Source organism: Capra hircus, chromosome 24 (assembly GCF_001704415.2).
Source record: "Capra hircus breed San Clemente chromosome 24, ASM170441v1, whole genome shotgun sequence".
Classification (NCBI taxonomy): Eukaryota; Metazoa; Chordata; class Mammalia; order Artiodactyla; family Bovidae; genus Capra; species Capra hircus.
Window position 1 is genome coordinate 43,195,065 of NC_030831.1, and position 20,836 is coordinate 43,215,900.

Consider the following 20,836-nt stretch of genomic DNA (forward strand, 5'->3'; position numbering starts at 1 on the left):
CAGCGCGCTGACGTCAGCCGCACAGCGGCGTGCCCTCGGCCCCGGCCCCGCCTCCGGAGAGTCCCCCGTCAGGACCGGAGGCGGGGCTGAGGGGTACACGTTATTAGGAGGGGGCGGGGCCGGGTCGGGCGCGCGCCGGGGCGATGCACCTGTTGGTGCGCCCAGCCTACGGTGCTGAGGCCCCGCGGAGTGGCCCTTTCCCTCAGGCAGAGGCTATCTTCGACCCTTCGGACGCCTCTCTCGGTAGGTCCCTCGTCACATACTTTTTATTGAGCGTCTGTTCTGTGGGGCCTTGTCAGTGGCGGTGCCGTCAGGAACCCGGCCGACGGCAGGTGAAGCCGCGCGGCCATCAGGCTCCCCCAGTGAGGGGAACTTGTGCGCCCGGGCGAGGTAGGCCCATGGGGCCTGAGGGGAAGAAACGAGGGAAGAGGTGTGAGAGACTGTGGCGGGTCAAGTCGTGAGGGCCCTGCTGCGGGGAGCGGGGACGCGGGCGCGTTCTTTCCCGGATGGAAAGGCCAGTCTCCATGCGAGTTGCAAGGGGCCTCTCGGGATTCCTCTCCAGTCGGTGCCGGGGCCTAAGACCTCGTTTGGAGTCGAGGCCGGAACCTGAGGATTCCTCTCCAGTGCTGACATGGATCTTGGGGTACTTCTGGAGTCTCCACAGGGGAGTCAGTCCTCGTCTCAAGTGGGGACATGCACGTCCGCTTTCCTCCCGAGCTGTAGCAGCAGTGTCAGGCTTCCCGTCGCGTTGATACAGGGATCTGTGGCTTTCCCACAGGGCTGTCATACGTGCCACCGTGGTGTGAGTCGATACTCGGCGTGAAAGTCGAGGCAGTGCAGGGAAATCAGGGTCCTCTGGAGTGGACTGAGACATTTGGGGGACTTTTGGAATGGTGGCAGGACCCCTTGAGTTCCTCTCGACTTTCCTGTTGAGAGCGCCTCCTCTTGAGATGCGACGGGAAAGCCGGGAATCCTTTCCGGAAGAAGCAGGGAATGGAACCCTCATCTCTAGCTACGAGGCGGAAACGGGGCTCCTCTTGATGTTGGCGGGATGCTCGGTGTTCCTCTCAAGTGGAGACGGTATGTCCGGGAACTTCTTGAGTTGCAGCAAGGGTGTGAAGGACCCTTTCGAAGCTAAGTTCAGGCTTGAGTCTCGCCGCCTGGCCGCGGCCCCGGAGGCTGGGTCGTTTCTTCACGGAGAGAATTCAGAGGCTGCGGGGCGGGGGCAGGGTGGCCGTCCCAAGTTTCTCCCCGCTAGTCGGTAACGTGGGCTGGACGGCGGGGAAAAGGGGTAGCTAACGGACGGGACTCGGGGAACTCCTCTGGATCTTCCTGTCGTCGCCTCGTCAGGGGGCAGCGAGTTTTGTTCGTCGTTTGGTCTTTCGGGTCTGTCTTAGTGGCCGGCGCAGGACGGACAGTGCCCGGGTGCGGTGGTGATTCTGTTGTAAGGAGGGCTTAACTAGCAGAAGGTTACTTTCCGACACGGAGGTTCCCGCCCTTGTCTGTCTCCTCAAGGACCCCGTGGTCACAGGGTAGGGTCTCCTGTCACATGGCCCACAGCCTCTTCTCTGCTCATTCTGCCTGCTCTAACATTGATTGCCCCCCTCAAGGAGTCTGGACCCTTAGAATCTCTTAAGGGTCGAAGGTCCACCTTCTGAAGCTGCTTCAAGGCGAGTCGGGGCTTGTCCAGACCACCTTGCTGTCAGAGGTAGGGGTCTCCGGGACACGGATGGAGGGCAGGGAGTAGGAGGCTGCAGCTCAGTCCAGGTGATGTTGGTTGTCTCCATCTTCATGTGGGCCAGGTTGAAATCCCTGGCATACCGTCACCTGCAGGTGAAACTTGTAATCTGGAAAAAACAAACTTAACAAGCAGGTTTAGAAGGCAGGGGCCAAAATTCAGCAAAAGTACTGTTGGGAACAGAGGTCCAAATAGAGGTAGGAACCAGGAGTGTGTATTAACAGTACCCCTCTGACTGTGGTCCATATGGAGTCTGCACTGTGGTTACCCTTTCCAAAATTGTGTAGCTGTTGAGCCTGCTTTATATACCTTTTGGATCTCTTCTTCCACCTGGCCAGTGGTGATGATGTAGGTGCAACGTGGTTTTATGGTTTGTTGCGAATACCCCTCCCTGCTCTAGCCCAAGGCCAGTCTTCTACATTGGCTAGGGATTAAGGAAGATCCAACCAGTCCATCCTAATGGAAATCAGTCTTGAATATTCATTGAAAGGACTGATGCTGAAGCTCAAACTCCAATACTTTGGCCACCTGATGCAAAGAGTTGACTCATTTGAAAAGGCCCTGATGCTGGGAAAGACTGAAGGCGGGAGAAGGGGACGACAGAGGATGAGATGGTTGGATGGCATCACCAACTCGACAGACATGAGTTTGGGTAAACTCCGGGAATTGGTGATGGACAGGGAGGTCTAGCATGCTGCAGTCTATGAGGTCACAAAGAGTCAGATATGACTGAGGAACTGAACTGAACCGAAGGGAGGCTGAGAGTCTGGAGAGTACATTCCTCGTGCTCCTGGTTGGAGTAGATAGAGTAATTGCCTACTTATGAAGCCTTGTCTTGTGGCATGCAAAATCTCCCTGTGGGGCCACTAGCCGAACAGCAGTTACACTGCCTGCCAAGAGAGGCCAGCCGCACACTTGAGCCAGGGGCAGGTAATGGAGACATTATATACCGGTGTCCCCCCAAGGGCTAAAAAGGCAAATGTGCAGGATCCCATGGTTAATCATCTGTGTATGCATTGGTAGCCGCAGCTCAGAGGGGACTCACATGAATGGGAACCTGCAGCCTTCCTTTTGGGTTTCTGAGGTTAGGGTAAAACTAACCTGTCTTGGAGCACGTAGCCACATTTGGGTTCTGTTTACCTGAAGAAGCTGGCTCTGCCAGGTGAGGGTGGAATCTGCTGAGTAGGTGCAGCTGGGGCCTTGATTTGCCTTGGATCCCCACCTCAAGCAACTGGGTCTTATCTGGGGGAAAGAGATTCCTCTTCAAGCAAGGCAGTTATGTTACATTCTGTGAATGAAGGAGGTAGAGTGCCCCCTTTCCAGTTTCAAAAATGAGGGTAGGTCGTGCACTACCAGGATCCCAGATGCATACAATGGGTGGAATTCTGGTCCTATCTATCTCTGTTGAGATCACTTTAGGTGTCCCTCTTTTGCATTTGTATCTTTGAACAGACCTTTAACATATGGGTCATGTCCTATACCTAAAGATGACTACCAGATCTTGAAGTCTTCAAAGTTTGATCCCTATGGGTTTTCAGAAAAGGCTGGGTACTTTTCCAGTCAAGTTAATGCAGAGATGACTGAGGACAGGTTAAAGCATGTCTAGTTGACCATGAAGAGAAGCCCTTCTATGGGTGGTTCCCAAGACTAGTCAGACTGGTTGAGGATATAGAAAGAAGTGTTGGCTGAGGCTGAGTAGAAGATGGGTCACCCCAGGGCCTCATGAGGGTTGTTGTGGCAGATACAACAGTTAGTAAGATTTTCATTTTTTTCCTATGGTGAAGGATATTTGTACTACGGAGTTCCTCTTCCATCCCCCTTGTGTGGATACCCATAGAAGGGAGAGAAATATTAGGGTGAATAATGGTTTCGGGGTGGCAGCCGTGAGCTTCCAGTGAATAGTCTTTAACTTGACTTGAAATAAGAGAATAATAGCAAAAATGACAACTAGGAGTCCAACTCACCAACTCATTTTACTTACCTGCCAACAGTGTCTGTCCTTTAAGTATATATATTCAACTTGTTGATTTGTACTTTTTGAAAAACTTTATATATTTATTTATGGCTTCTCTGGGTCTTTGTTGCTTTGCCTGGACCTTTTTTAAGTTGTGTTGAATGGGGCCTACTCTTTGTTACAGTGCGTGGGCTTCTCATTGCAGTGGCTTCTCTTGTTGTGGAACACAGGCTCTAGGCATGCGCACTTCAGTAGTTGTGGATTGCAGGCTCTACAGTGTGGGCTCAGTAGTTGTAGCACACGGACATAATTGCTCCACAACTTGTGGAATCTTCCTTTACCATGTCTCATGCATTGACAGGAGGATTCTTATCAACTGCGCCACCAAGGAAGTCCCTACTTGTTGATTTTTAAATAGGAACCTCAGGCCTTCAGTGGGCTCACAGGTCCACTTGGGGGTGTCTTCCTTTTCATAGCCAGAGTCCTGTGTGGACTCAAGAGGAACCGGCTTGATTTGGAACAGGTGAGTGCAGTTGTTGATCCCATGTAATTTTACTGCCATAGCGGTGCTGAGAGTGTTCCCAGGTGGTACTAGTGGTAAAGAACCCACCTGCCAATGCAGGAGACATAAGAGACTCAGGTTCAATCTCTGAACTGAGGAGATCCCTTGGAGGAGGGGATGGCAACCCACTCCAGTATTCTTGCCTGAAGAATCCCCATGGACAGAGGAGCATGGTGGGCTACAGTCCATAGGGTTGCATAGAGTTGGACATGACTGAAGTGATTTAGCATGCACACATACAGGGGTGCTGAGAAGGACTTAGTAAGGGCCCTTCCACTTGGGCAGTAATTGATCAGAGGGAGACCCTTTTCTCCATGTTTTTAGGAGGACAAAATCACCCAGCTAAACCTGAAGGGAGTCAGTTTTTTTGACTGGGGGCCAGAAAAACCTGATTTCCGTATTCTGAAATTGCCTTTTGGGCTGTATTGTTCAGTCATTCAGTTGCGTCTTTGTGACCCCATGGACTGCAGCATGTCAGGCTTCCCTGTCCTTTACTATCTCCTAGAGTTTGCTCAAATTCATGTCATTGAGTCTGTGATGCCATCCAACCATCTCATCCTCTGTCACCCCCTTCTCCTCCCGCCCTCAATCCTTCCAGTATCAGAGTCTTTTCCAATGAGTTGGCTCTTTGCATCAGGTGGTCAGAATATTAGAGCTTCAGCTTCAGAGTCAGTCCTTCTGGTGAATATTCAGGGTTGATTCCTTTAGGATTGACTTGTTGATGATCTTGTTGTCCAAGGGACTCTCAAGAGTCTTCTCCAGCACCACAGTTCAAAAGCGTCAATCTTTGGCACTCAGCCTTTTTTATGGTCCAACTCTCACATCTCTTCATGACTCCTGGGAAAACCGTAGCTTTGACTAGACAAACCTTTGCCAGCTCAGTAATGTCTCTGCTTTTTAATATGCTGTCTAAGTTTTTTCAAAGCATTTCTTCCAAGGAGTAAGCGTCTTTTAATTTCATGGCTGCAGTCACCATCTGCAGTAATTTTGGAGCCCAAGAAAATAAAGTCTGCCTCTGTTTCCACTGATTCCCCATCTATTTGCTATGAAGTGATGGGGCTGGATGCCATGATCTTTGTTTTTTGAATGTCGAGTTTTGAGCCAGCTTTTTCACTCTCCTCTTTCCTTTCATCAAGAGGCTCTTTAGTTCCTCTTCACTTTCTGCCATAAGGGTGGTGTCATCTGCGTATCTGAGGTTATTGATATATCTTGCTACAATCTTGATTCCAGCTTGTGCTTCATCCAGTCTGGCATTTTGCATGGTATGCTTTGCATATAAGTTAAACAAGCAGGGTGACAGTATACAGTGTTGACATACTCCATTCCCAATTTGAAACCAGTCTGTTGTTCCATGTCCAGGTCTAACTGTTGTTTCTTGACCTGCATACAGATTTCTCATGAGGCAGGTAAAGTAGTCTGGTATTCCCATCTCTTTAAAAATTTCCCACAGTTTGTTGTGATCCACACAGTCATAGCCTCTGGCGTAGTCAATAAAGCAGAAGTAGATGTTTTTTCTGGGATTTTCTGACTTTTTCTATGATCCAACTGATGTCGGCAATTTGCTCTCTGGTTCTTTTGCCTTTTCTAAATCCAGCTTGAACATCTGGAAATTCTTGGTTCATGTACTGTTGAAGCCTAGCTTGTAGAATTTTTCTTTTATTAATTTATTTTTGAAAGATAATTGCTTTACAGAATTTTGTTGTTTTCTGTCAAACCTCAGCATGAATCTGGCATCAGTACACATATATCCCCTCCCCTTTGAACCTCCCTCCCATCTCCTGCCCCATCCCACCATTCTAGATTGATACAGAGTCCCTGCTTGAGTTTCCTGAGCCATCCAGCAAATTCCCCTTTGCTATCTGTTTTACAAATGGTAATATAAGTTTCCATGTTACTGTTTGCATACATTTTACCCTCTCCTCCCCTCTCGCCATGTCCATAAGTCTGTTCTCTCTGTTTCTCCATTGCTGCCCTGTAAGTTCTTCAGTATCATTCTTCTAGATTCCATATATGCGTTAGAATATGTTATTTATATTTCTCTTTCTGATTCACTTAACTCTGTATAATAGGTTCTAGGTTAATTCACCTCATTAGAACTGACTGACGTTCCTTTTTATGGCTGAGTAATATTCCGTTGTGTATATGTACCACAACTTCTTTATCTGTTCATCTGTCGATGGACATCTAGGTTGCTTCCATGTTCTAGCTATTGTAAACAGTGCTGCAAAGAACAATGGAATACATATGTCTTTTTCCATTTTGGTTTTCTGAGGATATATGCCGAGGAGTGGGATTGCTGGGTCATATGGTGGTTTTATTCCTAGTTTTTTAAGGAATCTTCATACTCTATTCCATAGTGGCTGTATCAGTTTACATTCCCACCAACAGTGCAAGAGCATTCCCTTTTCTCCACACCCTTTCCAGCATTTATTGTTGGTAGACGTTTTGATGATGGCCATTCTGACCGGTGTGAGGTGATATCTCATTGTAGTTTGATTTGCATTTCTCAAATAATGAGCAATGTTGAGCATCTTTTCATGTGTTTGTTAGCCATCTGTATGTCTTCTTTGGAGAAATGTCTCTTTAAGCCTTTTTCCCACTTTTTGTTTGGGTTGTTTTTCTGGCTTTGAGTTGTATGAGCTGCTTGTATATTTTAGAAATTAATCCTTTGTCAGTTGTTTCATTTGCCATTATTTTCTCCCATTCTGAGGGCTGTCTTCACCTTGTTTATAGTTTCCTTTGCTGTGGAAAAGCTTTTAAGTTTAAACAGGTTCCACTTGTTTACTTTTGTTTTTATTTCCATTACTCTTGGAGGTGGGTCATAGAGGATCTTGCTTTGATTTATGTCATCGAGTGTTATGCCTATGTTTTCCTCTAATAGTTTTATAGTTTCTAGTCTTACATTTAGGTATTTAATCCGTTTTGAGTTTATCTTTGTGTATGGTGTTAGGAAGTGTTCTAATTTCATTCTTTTACACGTAACTGTCCAGTTTTCTCAGCACCATTTATTGTCTTTGCCTCATTGTATATTCTTGCCTCCTTTGTCAAAAATAAGGTACCCATAGGTGCATGGGTTTATTTCTGGGCTTTCTGTCTTGTTCCATTGGTCTGTATTTCTGTTTTTGTTCCACTACTGTACTGTCTTGATGACTGTAGCTTTGTAGTATAATCTGAAGTCAGGAAGGTTGATTCCTACAGCTCCGTTCTTCTCTCTCAAGACTGCTTTGGCTATTCAGGGTCTTTTGTGTTTCCATATGAATTGTGAATTTTTTGGTTGTAGTTCTGTGAAAAAATGTCACCTGTAATTTGATAGGGATCTCATTGAATCTCTAGATTGCATTTGGTAGTGTAGTCATTTTCACAATATTGATTCTTCCTGCCCAGGAAGATGGACTGTCTCTCCATCTGTCTATGTCATCTTTGATTTCTTTCATTAGTGTCTTATAATTTTCTGTGTACATTTCTTTTGTCTCCTTAGGTAAGGTCATTCCTAGATATTTAATTCTTTTTTGTTGCAATGGTGAATGGGATTCCTCAATTTCTCTTTCTGATTTTTCATTGTTAGTATATAGAATTGCAAGTGATTTCTGTGTATTGGTTTTGTATCCTGCAACTTTGCTAAATTCACTGATTAGCTCTAGTAATTTTCTGATACTATCTTTAGGGTTTTCCATGTACAGTATCATGTCATCTGCAAACAGTGAGAGCTTTACTTCTTCTTTTCTAATCTGGATTCCTTTTACCTCTTTTTCATCTCTGATCGCTGTAGCTACGACTTCCAAAACTATGTTGAATAATAGTGGTGAAAGTGGACTCCCTTGTCCTGTTCCTAATCTTAGGGGGAATGCTTTCAGTTTTTCACCATTGAGAATAATGTTTGCTGTAGGCTTATCATGTATGGGTTTTACTATGTTGAGGTAGATTCCATCTATGCCCATTTTTCTGAAGAGCTTTAATCATAAATGGATGGTGAATTTTGTTAAAGGCTTTTTCTGCATCTATTGAGATGATCATATGGTTTTTATCTTTCAATTTGTTAATATGGTGTATTACATTGATTGATTTGCATATATTGAAGAATCCTTGCATCCCTGGAATAAACCCAACTTGATCATGGTGTATGAGCTTTTTGATGTGTTGCTGAATTCTGTTTGCTAAAATTTTGTTGAGGATTTTTGCATCTATGTTCATCAGTGTGATTTTGTCCTGTAGTTTTCTTTTTATGTGGTGTCTTTGTCTGGTTTTGGTATCAGGGTGATGATGACCTCATAGAATGAGTTTGGAAGGGTTCCTTCCTCTGAAGTTTTTTGAAAGAGTTTTAGAAGGTTAGGCGTTAGTTCTTCTCTAAATGTTTGATAGAATTCTCCTGTGAAGCCATCTGGTTCTGGGCTTTTGTTTTTTGGGAGATTTTTGATCACAGCTTCAATTTCAGTGCTTGTAATTGGGTTGTTAATAATGTCTATTTCTCCCTGATTCAGTATTGGAAGATTGAACTTTTCTAAGAATCTATCCATTTCTTCCAGGTTATCCATTTCATTGTCATATAGTTGTTCATAATAACCTCTTATAATCCTTTGTATTTCTTCATTGTCTGTTGTAACCTCTCCTTTTTCATTTCTAATTTTGTTGATTTGATTCTTATCTCTCCTTGATGAGTCTGGCTAAAGGTTTGTCAATTTTATCTTCTCAAAGAACCAGCTTTTAGTTTTATTAATCTTTACTATAGTTTTTTTCATTTCTTTTTCATTTTTTTGTGCTTGGATCTTTTTATGATTTCTTTCCTTTTACTAATTTTGGGGTTTTATTGTTCTTCTTTTTTCAGTTGTTTTAGGTGTAAAGTTAGGTTATCTATTTGATGTTTTTCTTGTTTCTTGAGGTAGGATTGTATTGCTATAAACTTCCCTCTTAGAACTGCTTTTGCTGCATCCCATAGGTTTTGACTTTGACTGTGTGGATCACAATAAACTATGGAAAATTCTGAAAGAGATGGGAATACCAGACCACCTGACCTGCCTCTTGAGAAATCTGTATGCAGGTCAGGAAGGAACAGTTAGAACTGGACATGGAACAACAGACTGGTTTCAAATAGGAAAAGGAGTACATCAAGGCTGTATATTGTCACCCTGCTTATTTAATTTATATGCAGAGTACATCATGAGAAACGCTGGACTGGAAGGAACACAAGCTGGAATCAAGATTGCCGGCAGAAATATCAATCACCTCAGATATGCAGATGACACCACCCTTATGGCAGAAAGTGAAGAGGAACTAAAAACCCTCTTGATGAAAGTGAAAGAGGAGAGTGAAAAAGTTGGCTTAAAGCTCAACATTCAGAAAATGAAGATCATGGCATCTGGTCCCATCACTTCATGGGAAATAGATGGGGAAACAGTGTCAGACTTTATTTTTTGGTGCTCCAAAATCACTGCAGCCATGAAATTAAAAGACGCCTACTCCTTGGAAGGAAAATTATGACCAACCTAGATAGTATATTCAAAAGCACAGACATTACTTTGCCGACTAAGGTCCATCTAGTCAAGGCTATGATTTTTCCTGTGGTCATGAATGGATGTGAGAGTTGGACTGTGAAGAAAGCTGAGCGCCAAAGAATTGATGCTTTTGAACCGTGGTGTTGGAGAAGACTCTTGAGAGTCCCTTGGACTGCAAGGAGATCCAACCAGTCCATTCTGAAGGAGATCGGCCCTGGAATTTCTTTGGAAGGAATAATGCTATAGCTGAAACTCCAGTACTTTGGCCACCTCATGTGCAGACTTGACTCATTGGAAAAGACTCTGATGCTGGGAGGGATTGGGGGCAGGAGGAGAAGGGGAAGATAGAGGATGAGATGGCTGGATGGCATCACTGACTCGATGGACGTGAGTCTGAACTCCGGGAGTTGGTGATGGACAGGGAGGCCTGGCGTACTGCGATTCATGGGGTCGCAAAGAATTGGAGACGACTGAGCGACTGAACTGAACTGAACTTTCCCAGGCTTCAGGGTTGAATTCTTTCTTCCTTTTCATTTCTGCCCTCCTAAGGTCAGTCCAATGGTTTGTGTAAGCTTCTTATAGGGTGAGATTTGTGCTGAGTTTTTGTTTGTTTGTTTTTCCTCTGAATGAGGTGGTAATCCCGTTTGCTGATGATTGGATTTGTATTTTTGGTTTGTTGGCTGTTTAGATGAGGCATCCTGCACAGGGTGCTACTGGTGGTTGGGTGATGCCAGGTTTCCTTTGTGTGAGTTCTATTTGATACTCCCTAGGATTAGTTCTCTGGTAGGCTAGGGTCTTGGAGTCAGTACTCCCACTCCAAAGGCTTAGGGCTTGATCTCTGGTCAGGAAGAAGATTCCACAAGTGGTTATGGCATTAAGTGAGATTAAAACAAATATCCAAAAATGAGAAACTAAAGATGAACCCCAGACAAACGGCTAAAATCAGGCAGATAATAATGAAAATAATGGAATATACACATATACACCCATGAGCAAAGTGAAAACAGTCCAACAAAAATAAAGTACAGTAGATTGACCCAGCAAACAAAGGAAAAAAAAATTATATTTACCAGTTAAGAACAAAACTGAAGCCAAACTGGAAAACAAAACTAAAGCAAAGTGCCATGTGGGGAATAAAGCAATGAAAACAAAACCAACAAATGTGTTGAGAGGAAAGGAAAAAAAGAAAAAAAAAGAATAGATATGCAAAGTTAAACACAGGTAGATAAAGAAGATTTATATATATTAAAGATTAACTGCAAGGGGAAAAGAACAGTAGGAAAGGCAAACAAAGGAATAAATGTAGAAAAAATATAATAGGTTTTAAAAAATTAAAAATTAAAATTACGAAAAAGAGAAAAAAAAAACAGAAGAAGAAAGAAAAAAGGAAAACTCCACAGAACTGCAAAAGCCCAATGTAGAGGCAGAGGTTTGTAGCAACATTAAAAAGTGTGACTGAATAGATATGCAAAGTTAAATAGAGGTAGATAAAGAAGATTTAGTTGCATTAAAGATTAACTGCAAGAGGGAAAGAACAGTAGGAAAAGCAAACAAAGGAATAAATGTAGAAAAAATAATAGGTTTAAAAAATTAAAATTAAGAAAAGAAAAGGAAAGCTCCACAGAACCGCAAAAGCCCAGTGTAGAGGCGGAGGTTTATAACGGCAATAAAAAATGTGACTGAGAAAAAAAAACAAGCTCAAAAGCTTAATTAGATTTCACAGTGCCAATAAAATTGACAACTTAACAGGGCGAGGCGGAATCCAAAAGTATTTCTAAAGCAAGTCGAGGCATAACAATAATAAATGTTTTTCTTGAGTCACTGCTGTCAGAGTCCTTTCCCTTGCTTGGAGTCATAGTCCACTTCACCACCCTAGGATGCCCTGCCAACACTGTGCTGAACTCTGGAGTTGCTATGGGGACAGCTCAGATTCTAATCTGGTCCTACTCCTGTGTGTTACTGCCTCCAATGTCCACAGCGGTCAGAACTAGTGCGTTTTCTTTTGTGGGAGCTCTCAATGGCTTCTTATGTATTCCGTAGACACAGAGTCTGCCTAGTTGATCCTGTGGATTTGATCTGCAGCTTGTATAGCTGATGGGAAGGTTTTGGGTTTTCTTCCTTAGCCATACTGCCCCTGGGTTTCAATTGTGGTTTAATTTTCACTTCTGCATGTGGGTCGTCCACTGGGGTTTGCTCCTGAGGCTGCTCTGGATGACTTGGGTTTGCCCCTGTGAGGGCCAGGTGTGGCGGTGGTGCAGCTGCTTGGGTTACAGGGGTTCTGGCAGCACCAGGTACTCAGGGGAGTTGGCAGTTAGGGCAGCAGGAAATATAGTGCTCTAGAAGGGTATGGCAACCAGTATTGGCCGATAGGTTCCAGTATTCCTGCCTGGAGAGCCCACCTCCCTGACTGAGAAGCCTGGCAGGCCACAGTCTGCAGGGTGGCAAAGAGTCGGACAAAGTGACCCTGTGCACAAAGTGACCCTGTGCACATAGATGCAAGACACTTTTTTGCCTGTGGCAGCTCTGCCCCAGTGAGAGTTGAGCATGAAGGTGGCGCAGCTGCTTGGCTTTCACGGACCCTGGCAGTGCCAAGTGTGCAGGGGCATGGACTGCCTCCACCGCAGGAGTTATGAGAATGTTTTTTCGAGCCTCTTGTAGCTGGGGATCAGAAGGCCTCTTTGGCCAGTCTTTCTCTGTAGCTCCGCCCACTCAGACACTTACAGGACTCCGTTGCCTGGGGTCCTTCTCTGTTGTTCAGGGCTCAGGCACATAGAGGGGCCCCCCTGACTGGAGTCTACTCTGTACTTCAGTGCCTCAAGGGTTTGATGGGCCAGCCTCTCTATTGTTCAGCTGCTGATTCTGGCATGTGGGAAGAGAAAGGCTATGGTGATGGCTCCACCACCTTGCTTCCATGGCTGCCCGGCCTCCCTCCACAGGCATCTCCCTCCCCAGTCTCCTCCCTCACATCCCCTTGATCCATCTCTCTGCAGTCAACAGCAGCCCTCGCCCTGGGATTGCTCCACAATCCCCAAACTCCAGCTCCCAGCCACTGCACCCTCTAAGAGACCTATCTCCCTCTCGGGGTATGTATGGCTGTGGCAAGAACTGTCTGATTCTCATTCTATTTAGGCTGTCACAGATCAGCTGTTTCACTGTCAGACTTAAATGTTTCTTCTCTGACTCAGACAATTGCCCCGATGTGGGGATCAGACCCCTGCTTCAGTTCCCTGCTGCTGAGGGCAGGTCCAGTCCTACTAACACTCCTGTTTTTCCCCCTAGTTCCTTCATCCTACCAAGTTTTGCGTGGTTCTATATATTCTTTTCCACTCATCAGGTACTCTTCTATGCTCTGAGCTGGTGTTCTGCATGCAATTCTGTGTCTGATGGTGTATTCTTAATGTATCCGTGGAGAGAGATGTACTCCATGTCCACCTACTCCTTCTTGTTCTCCTTATTTCTGATATAATAGTGTTTAGTTTATTTCTAATATCATAGTGTTATGATCAGAAAAGATGCTTGATATGATTTCACTTTTCTTAAATTTATGAAGGCATGCCTTTTGGCCCAGCATGTGATCTCTCCTGGAGAATGTTCTGTGTGCACTTGAAAAGAATGTGTAGTCTGCTGCTTTTGGATAGAATGCTCTCTAAATATCAGTGAAGTTCATCTGGTCTAAAGTGTCATTTAAGGCCCATGTTTCGCTATTAATTTTCTGTCTGGATCTGTCTACTGATGAAAGTGGGGTATTAGTTTTTTGAGGAACCTCCACACTGCTCTCCATAGTGGCTGGACCAATTTACTTTCCTACCAACAGTATAAGAGAGTTTGCTTTTCCCCACAGCCTCTCTAGCATTTATTATTTGTAGACTTTAAAAACTATTTATTTGTTTTTGGCTGCATTGGGTTGCTGCATGCAGGCTTTCTTTAGTTGCATTGAGCAGGGACTACAATCTAGTCTTGGTGCATGGGTTTCCTATTGCTTTGGGTTCTTTTGTAGAGCGTAGACTCTAGGGCATGTGCTGACTTCCGTAGTTGGGGCACACTGACTTAGTTGTCCCACAGCATGTGGAGTCATCCCAGACCAGAGATCAACCCCATGTCCTCTGCATTGGCAGGCAGATTCTTAACCTCTGGACTGCCAGGAAATTCCTGTAGACTTTTTGATGACCATTATGACCATTGTGACGTGGTTTGATCATTGTTCTTTTGATTTGCATTCTTATAATAATTAGTGATGATGAGCATCTTTTCATGTGCCTATTGGCCATCTGCTGTATGTATTCTTTGGAGAAATGTCTATTTACATCTTTTGCTCATATTTTTAAAAACAACTTTTTATTTTTGTATTGAACTACAGCAGTTAGGGGCTTCCCTGGTGGCTCAGTGGTAGAGAATCTGTCTTTTATGCAGGAGATGTGAGGTCAATCCCTGGGCTGGGAAGATCCCTTGGAGGAGGGGGGGCAACCCACTCCAGTATTCTTGCCTGGGAAACCCCATGGATAGAGGAGCCTGGGGGGCTACAGTCCATAGGGTCAAAGAGTTGCTGAAGCAACTGAGCATGCACAGTCAGCTAACAATTTTGTTAGCCAATTAACAGTGTTGTTATAGTTTTAGGTGGAGTGCAAAGGGACTCAGCCATACATATACGTGTATCCATTCTCCCCTAATCGCCTCCTTCTGCTCATTTTTTTGATTGGGTTGTTTGTTTTTGTGTTATTGAATTGTATGGGCTGTTTTTATGTTTTGGAAATTAAACCCTTCTTAAGGTTTCCTTGTTAAGAAATTTGCATCATTTGCAAATATTTTCTGCCAGTCCATAGATTTTTTTCATTTTGTTTATGGTTTCCTTTGCTGTGCAAGAGTTGAAGGGGATAACAGAGGATGAGATGGCTGGATGGCATCACTGACTCGATGGACATGAGTCTGAGTGAACTCCGGGAGTTGGTGATGGACAGAGAGGCCTGGCGTGCTGCGATTCATGGGGTCACAAAGAGTCGGACACAACTGAGCGACTGAACTGAAGGAAACATCAGTTAATTTATGTCAGAGAATGTTTTGCCTATGTTCTCTTTCAGATGTTTTATGTTGTCATGTCTTACATTTAAGTCTTTAAGCCATTTTGAGTTTGTGTGTGGTGTGTTCTAACTTCATTGACTTGCATGTGACTGTCCAACTTCAGCACCACTTGCTGAAGAAACTGTCTTTTTCCCATTGAATATTCTGGTCTACTTTGTCCAAAATTAATTGACCATAGGTATGTGGGTTTATTTCTAGGCTCTCTATTCTGTTCCATTAATCCATAGGTCTGTTTTTGCCAGTACCACACTATTTCAATTTTTGTAGCTTTGTGGTATTGTCTCATGTCTGGGAAGGTTATATCTCCTGTTTTGTTCTTTTTCTTCTGGATTGCTTTAGCAATTTTGGATCTGTTACGGTTCCATATAAATTTAAAGATTATTCGTTCTAGTTCTGTGAAGAATGTCATGGGTAATTTAATAGGGATTGCATTAAATCTGTAAATTGCTTTGGGTAATATGGCTGTTTTACCAGTATTTTTTATTCCAATCCAGGAGCATGGGATAGCTTTCTCTTTCTTTGAATCATCTTAAGTTTCCATTGCCAATTTTTTTAGTAGTATTTTTTTTATTGTACTTCATTTAGAATGTCCTAGTTACTATACAGCAAAGTGATTCAGGCATATATATGTATATATTCTTTTCCATTATGGTTTATCATAGGATATTGAATATAGTTCTGGGTGCTATATAGTAGATTGAGTAATAGTTCTGTGTGGTATATAGCAGGACCTTGTTTATTCATCCTATACATAAAACCTTATATCTGCTAATCCCAACTTCCCACTCCTCTTCTTCCTCAACCCCCTCCCCCTTGGTAACCACCAGTCTGTTCTCTATGTCCGTGATTCTTTTTCTGTCTCATAGATGGGTTCACTTGTGTCATATTTTAGATTCTACATCTAAGTGATATTATATGGTATTTGTCTTTTCTTTCTGTATAATAACCTGTAGTTGGATCTGGGTTGTTGCAAATGGAATTACTTCATTCTTTTTACGGCTGAGTAGTATCCCATTGTGTATATGTACCACATCTTCTTTATCCATTCATCTGTTGATGGACATCTAGGTTGTTTCTATGTCTTGGCTGTTGTGAACAGTGCTGCTATAAACACAGGGGTTCATGTATCTTTTACAGTTTTGTCCATATATATGCCCAGGCTTCCCTGGTGGCTCAGAGGTAGAAAGTCTGCCTGACAATGCAGGAGAAACAGATTTGATCCCTGGGTCGAGAATATCCTCTGGAGAAGGAAATGGCAACCCATTTCAGTCTTCTTGCCTGGTAAATCCCATGGACAGAGGAGCCTGGCGGGCTACACTGCATGGGGTTGCAAAAGAGTCAGCCATGACTTTGTGACTAAACAACAACCACCAGATACGTGCTCAGGTGTATGGTAATTCTATTTTTAGTTTTCTGAGAAACTTCCATACTGTTTTCCATAGTGACTGCACCAACTTACATTCACATCAACAGTGTACAAGGGTTCCCTTTTCTCTACACCCTCTCCAGCATTTACTTGTAGACTTTTTACTGACCATTCTGACCAGTGTGAGGTGGTATGTTATTTTAGTTTTGATTTATATTTCTCTAATAATTAGCGATGTTGAGCATCTTTTCATGTGCATATTGGCCATCTGTATTTCTTGTTTGGAGAAATGTCTGTCTAGGTCTTCTGACCATTTTTGGATATGGTCATTTGCTTTTTTTGTTGAGTTGTATGAGCTGTTTGTATATTTTGGAAAGTATGCCCTTGTTGGTTGCATCATTTGCAAATATTTTCTCCCATTTTAAAGGTTGTCTTTTCCTTTTGTTTATGGTTTTCTTTGAGCAAGTTTTTAAGTTTGATTAGGTCCCATTTGTTTTATTTTTGTTTTTATTTCCATTGCCTTGGAAGACTAACCTAAAAAAACTTGGGTATAATTTATGTCAGAGAATGTTTTGGAGACCTTCATTTCTAGGATTTTTATGGTGTCATGTCTTATATTTAGGTCTTTAGGCCATTCTGAGTTTATTTTTGTGTGTGATATGAAGGTGTGTTCTGACTTCATTGATCTACTTGCAGCTGCCCAACTTTCCCAATACCACTTGCTCAAAAGACTTTTTCCCCTTTTTGTATTCTTGCCTTCTGATTGACCATAGGTGTCTGAGATTTTTTCCTGGGCTCTCTATTCTGTTCCATTGATTCCTGTGCCTGTTTTTGTTCCAATACCATACTTTAAAAAATAAAATTTAAAATTAATTTGACTATGCTGGGTCTTCATTACTGTTCATGGGCTTTCTCTAGTTGCAGTGGCTTCTCTTGTTGCAGAGCACAGGCTCTAGAGCGTGTGGGGTTGGTTGCCACACAGCATGTGGCATCTTACCAGGCCAAGGTTTGAACCTGTTTCCCCTGCACTGGCAGATGGATTTTTAACCACTGGACCATTAGGGAAATCCTCACATTTTTTGATTACTCTAGTTTTGTAGTATTGTCTGAAGTATGGGAGGGTTATGCCTCCTTTCTTCTTTTTCTTCAAGATTGCTTTAGCAATTCTGGGTCTTTTATGGTTCCATATACATTCTAAGATTATCTATTCTAGTTCTGTGAAGAACGTCATAATTTAACAGGAATTGAATTAAATCTGTAGATTGTCCCAACATTCTTATTTGAAGCCCCAACTTCCAATTGACTGTATTTGTAGATAATGCAGTATCTTTCACGAATATACATGCAGAAATTCTCAACAAAATGCTGGCAAACCAAAGTCAGCATCATATTTGAAGGATTCTACACCATGACCAAGAGGGATTTATCTCAGAATATCAGGATGATTAAACATAAGAAAATTAGTCAATGTAATACATCAAGTTAATAGAATGATGTTTTAAAATTACATGATATTCTCAATTGACAGCAAAGGCATTTGACAAAAATCCAACACTGTTTCATGAGAGAAAGCACTTGGAGTACTAGGGAAGGTAACTTTCTCAACATAATAAAGGGCACTTGTGAAAAACTCACAGCTAACTTCTTACTCAGTGTTAAGAGACTGAAATTGTTTCCTCTAAGATCAAGAATAGGATCAAAAATGCCCACTTTCACCATTACAATTTAATATCGTACTGGTAGTTCTAGCCACATCACGTAGACAAGAAGAAGAAATATTAGGCATCTGTATGGGAAAGGAAGAAGTAAAGGTATCTCTATATACATATGATGGGATTATAATTGATAGAAAATCATAATCATTAAAGGTTGTTAGAACTAATAAAGAAGTTCAACAAAGTTGAGGATACAAAATAGGGAGTGAAAGTGAGTCTCTCATTCTCACTGCTTATAAAAATAATTTTCTTAGAGATTTTTTTGGTGTGTGTATGTCTATATGGTTTACATATATCTACAAGCATATAAAGTATACTTTAATGTGAATGAAATTGTAGTTTATACACTTTGCTTTTTTGATTAACATATGCTTTTTGTATGTTAAAAACCTATAGTTCCACCCCAGTTCTTTAATTAGCTTCCTGATATTCTGTGGGAACAGTGTAACAGTTTCTAACCAAGGATCAGTTAGACTGCTCCCAATTTATTTGTATTTTAGATGCTACAGTGAATATTATCGATATGTGTATATACACACACACATACCTGCCAATACATATTCAGAGGATAATTTCTCAGCAGGGAGTGCTTAGTAAACATTAAAAAAAAAATGTTACATGTGTTTGAGGGGGTAGGAACCCTAAGGCTGCTTACGTAGAGCTTTGTTGCACAGTGTGCCCACAGGGTGGCAGGAGAGGTCTATTAATCTTGACAGCTGTGCATCATGCGTTTCAAAAAACTGTTCACAGGCTGGTCTGGATATTGTTTCCTCCTAAATGGTGTTACTGTTGTTAATTTGTAACAATGTTAATTATTTTTGTAAGTTGAAACTGATATAATATTTTCAGTCAGTGGTTATAACCTATGCTGCAGTTTCTGGTAATGTGCCCCAAGTAAAGGAATCTAAAGACACAGTATTAATATCCTCTATGTGACAACCAATAAAAGAATGAATTGCAACATCAGTCTCTAAAAATGCAAGTTTTATGAATGACGATAGCAAAACATTTAGACTACTCCTAATCACCATGTTACTTTGCTGTTGTTCATTTGCTGTCGTGTCCGACTCTGAGATTCCATTGACTGCAGCAAGCCAGGCTTCCCTGTCCTTCATTATCTCCCAGAGTTTGCTCAAACTCATGTCCATTAAGTTGATGATACTATCCAACCATCTCATCCTCTATCATTCACTTCTCCTGCCTTCAGTCTTTCCCAGCATCAGCGTCTTTTCCACTACTTTACTTTGTAGTGATCAAATATTTTTCTAAAAGTTTTAGCCACAATAGTGCGTAGAAATCATAAAGTCCCTAGATTTTTCCTAGTTGTGTCTTCTTGAGAGAAAACTGATGATTGTTTTGGACACCAGACCCCTTGGTCATGAGTCATCTTTGCAATGCCAGAAAACATAAGGGAAATGGATAGAATTTAAAGTGCCCAGAAGCAGAAATACAGAGCAGAACTTAGGCTATTTATGGGAGAGACTTAGTTCAGGTTGTATGTAAGCGTTGGGAAGAGGAATTAATTACATAGAAATATATATCACAGAAAGTAAAGAGTCACAGAGGTATACTCTGTTTTAATAAAATATGAGGATATCTTGGTTGTGTAGGAGTTCAGGATAGTTCTGACTCTGGTTAGAGAACTTGTCCCTGGATCCCAATAATATTCCTGCATAGGATCTTGGAAGATCCAGATGCTGATGTCAGCAGCTAGAACTCTGGCCTCCTGCCCTCCTATTCTGACTTCATGGCAGATTGAGGAGTCCCTGTAAATCAGATCTTCATGATCACGATATCTGAGGATCAATTAAACATCAGAGCCTAGTGAAGAATATCCATCACAGTGGGAAAGGAACACCTCCAGATGTTCTTCAAGACTCCTTACCTGTTGGGAGATTGATTTTCTCCCTAATTTTTTAGTTTACAAATCTGTTCTGGCATAGCAGTTTTTAAACTTATTTATTTTTAGCTGCAGACTCTTGTAGCAGTGGTATTTCAACATGGAATCTCAATATGTAGAATATGAATAAAATAGCAAAAAAGACTAGGACCATTGGTTAAAAAGTCTCCTGATTTACCGCACAGGTGATTCCTGAAAACGGCAAGGTTTCCTGGAACTCCACCAGGTGGCTCTGCATGATGACAACAGATGGAGCCCCACCCACCCCTGGGCCAAGCCTCTTACAGGTTCATGATGCCCTCGGAGTCACCCTTGACTCACTGAACAAGCAGTTATCTGGAGCTCACTGTTGGCCAAGTATAGGGACCGATTCTGGGCACACAGAAATGAGCCAGGTCTGGGTCCCACCTCAGAGCTCAGGTGAGTGCAGGATGCCTTTCCAAACTCCAGAGCACTATGACCACCTCCACCGCTCGTCAGCCCTGCCTGTTCCTAGGCCTAACCCCAGAGATGCCAATTCAAAAGCTAAAAGGGGTGAAACCTAGATACCTGCTTCCTTACAGGTAATCTGGTGGGAGAGACAGAAACACAAACAGGTGTGGTACTTATAAAACACTGTGCTGAGAGTACGAGAGAGGTATCAGGAGGAGCCACAGGACGGTGAGGGGGCGCTGAGCACCCCAAGCCACAGCCAAACAAAGCTTTGGAGGGATGTGGCAGGCTGATGGGATGGCATTCTGAGGGGCCATCTAGGACTGAGCCAGGTCAGCAGGGATGGTCACAGCAGTTTTAACCACAGGCATGTACTCTGTCTTCATTAATTCCCACTAGGCCAAAAGGACATTTTTTTTTTTTTAGTAGTAGTGCTTCCATGTCAAGAATGATGACACTGATGTTCAGGAGGTTAGCAATTTGCAAAAGGGGAGCCAGGACTGGAACCCAGGTTTGTTCCTCTTCAAATGCATGCCTTCAGCTGCAGCTGTTAAATCGAATTGGCTCTTAAAGCATGTGGAAGATGGAATGGATTAAAACAATC

The 20,836-nt window shown here is 42.8% G+C and overlaps 1 protein-coding gene across 1 annotated transcript in view; it reads left to right on the plus strand.

Annotated features, from left to right (window-relative positions):
• Positions 48 to 20,836, plus strand: part of PRELID3A (PRELI domain containing 3A) — a 53,076-nt gene continuing 32,287 nt past the window's right edge. Inside the window, exon 1 of the mRNA XM_018039426.1 lies at positions 48 to 243. The gene's annotated coding sequence lies outside the window, so the exon portion shown is untranslated. The remainder of the gene's footprint in view (positions 244 to 20,836) is intronic.